Consider the following 3,157-nt stretch of genomic DNA (forward strand, 5'->3'; position numbering starts at 1 on the left):
CATTGATTTCATGCTGATCACATCATGGGCTCTCAAGTCTTCATGGATGTCCTTTCATGTGGGGGCCCCAATTTCACCCTACCAAATCCAATGGGAGAAGGAAACTCATGTGGGCCTGCCAGCTTCAACCTCAGTTAGGTACTAGTCTGGTCCACTCCCATTCTGTAATAAATTAATATTTTTAATTCAAAAAAATAATTTAATTTCAAATATACATTTACTTTTTGATCCGGGTTAAACCCAAAATCAAAAATCAAAATTTATTGTTCTTTAAATGAAAAATTAGACTAAAATAATTTAATTTTAAACCAAACCGATCCGACTCGATCCGATCCGATTAGTCCAAATTAAAATTTTTAGACTTCTCTAGATGTGTCTACTAATTTCCCTTTTATTTGTGAATTGTTGAAAAGGGATTGAATTGTATTTCAATAGCCGCCTCTTGTAGTTAATGCATTGAACATGTGGTATGTGGAAAACAACCTAATTTGTTTAGTGGGCTGTTTGTTAATCAGGCCCACATAGAAGCCCATCTTAGTAAATGGCCCAACTGTTTATGATATCATAGTCATCAAAGAAGAGCATTGTAGCCACCTAAAATTGTTTTTTTTTTTTTTGGTAGCTGTATATGTCATTTAAAGATCTAATTTATTAATTATTTATACATAAATTACAATGGGTACTTTCTATATTTTTAAAAATTATATTAACATATTCTTGATTAAAAAATTATTAAGAAATCTATGTAATTCTGAATAATGCTATTGACACACATTTGTGTACCCCTTAGGCTACATATAGGTGTATCAATCACAAAAAAGTCCCTCGTGAAGCGCATAAAGACGAGGAGTATTTTGGTCATAATACCCTTTTATATAGTTCAAGATGTATAAAAGTGATGTACATATAACATGATTCTGTAATTTTATAAAACTTTAAGATAACGCATGTAACATAAATCTAACTTTAGTTGTTGATGTTATATAATTTTGAGCGGTAAACGTTGAACGTCTACTTGGTTGTTAGAATGGAAGTAGAAGGAAAGGGAACGAGGTTTAGGATAAAAATGGGAATTGGGTTAAATAACAATTATAACAATATTTGATTTAATAGTATGAGAAATTCATCTATATTGGGAATATGATGGAATTGACTAAATTCATCTTAGGGAGTGAATAATTTGATTCCAAAGTTCCCAACTAAATGCACTTTTGCCTTGTTCCTGTTCCATCCAACCAAACAACACCTACAGGTTGTTAGTGTAATTGTTGAATTGAGAGGGATTTTTCTTGCATTTATACTGACTCCCAAAGGTTTTATATCTATATATTTATAAATAATAATATTAATAAATATATAGTGAGTATTGTTGTTTTGGATATTTTGATGTTGAAAATTTTTATATATTTGGCATTTGAAAATGAATTATATTTTATTTTTTAAAATTGAAAATGATCAATTCAATCAATGCCAAATGATATATATACTTTTACTATATATAAAATCTTTTATATTTATTTTGAAATTAATTTTTTATATTTGTTTTTTATATCAAATATCTTAAGAGTGTCAAAATATTTTTTAGATCATGAATACTCTATTTAAAGGCAAAACTGTCAACCATGTTATAATAACTATTGACCGTTTTGTACTTTTGTATTTTGGGTTGTCGAACTTAGGCAAAACAATTGACTTGTTTGTTGCAACTATCAACCGTTTTAGGCCTTTCAACAAAAATAGTTAACCGTTCTCTTAAATTGTTGACATTGCAATTTTCAAGCTTCTTCTTTTTATATAAGTTTAAAAACTGTCAACCGTTATTGTATAATGTCGACTTATTGCTAAAACAATCAATCGTTTTTATGAAATAGTCAACCGATTGTCCAAAGCCATTGTGTGCTTCAATTTTTTTGAAAAAAACTATCGGTTGGTTTGATGAAACTATTTATTTTTTCCTTCACTAACATGTTTTAAAGGCTAATTTTTGCAAACCCTTTAATTTTTCAACAGCTAGTTTTCTTCAATACTTGGAAGAAACCTATAAATACTAGGTCAATGATGCATTAAAGATGTTAATTGATGGAAATGAAGTGATTGAAATTTTCAGTAGTTATTTATATTCTCAATAATGCTTGTTTTTTTATTTTTCTCTTAAAAGGCTATAAATATCATTTGTATTATTTTGCTTTAGCCTTTACATCTTTATTTGAGAGATCATTGTAATTGAGAGTTTATATCTCTCAAATCATCTCATTATCGATTTTTTGTATGAAGTTTGTAATTATGACTATTAAGGTCAGAAGACTTACTTGAGTTTAAGTAGTAGGTTTTTGTAAATTTGAAAATACTTAGTAAGAAGGTAAGGTAATGAAACATAACAGTTGAATCGAATCACTATAAATTTCTAGTAATCCACGAGTTATTCTATAGGGTCAGACATGCTTATAAAATGCGGTCTAAAATACCCTCATTCATATTGTATTGAAAAAAATGTAATTCAATGTGGGCGAGGGTATTTTAATCTTTTATTCCTCATTCTGTAAGTCTATCTGGTAACTTATCTAGCTCTCAAAAATTTTCTAGTAATCCATACTATAGTTCAATTATGATCGTTGTTTTTTAGTAAATGTAACATGGAGTTGTAGGAGAAGAAAATAATGGAGAAGAAGAAAAAGTGGGGACAACCATAGTTTGACTGTAGTTGCTATTTTCAGAAAATAAGAGACATAGGGGAAGATTGACTTGATAGTTAGGTGGATGAATATTTGACACTTTAATTTTTAAATTATGTTAGATGTATATTATTTTTGTATATTTTGAATTATATAAAGGGATATTATGATTAAAATACCTCTTATTTCTATGCGCTTCATAAAAGACATTTTTATCATTGATACATTTTTGTATAGTCCAAAATGTACACAAAAGTGTATCAATAACATTATTATTAATTTTTATGTTAATATGGTAGCACTTGATAGCAAAAAATGTAATAGTATTAACAACAATCTTAAAATCAAAATTAAGTATAAAATTAGAAATTATAATCAGTAAAATTAAAAATAATGTAAAAATTGAGTGTTGTTTTAGTAATTTGCTTTAGTTGAAAATCAATTTACCCTAAAAAAATAATATCTATTTTCCTTTGAACACTGCT

This window comes from Diospyros lotus, chromosome 10 (genome assembly GCF_014633365.1).
Source record: "Diospyros lotus cultivar Yz01 chromosome 10, ASM1463336v1, whole genome shotgun sequence".
Taxonomy (NCBI): domain Eukaryota; kingdom Viridiplantae; phylum Streptophyta; class Magnoliopsida; order Ericales; family Ebenaceae; genus Diospyros; species Diospyros lotus.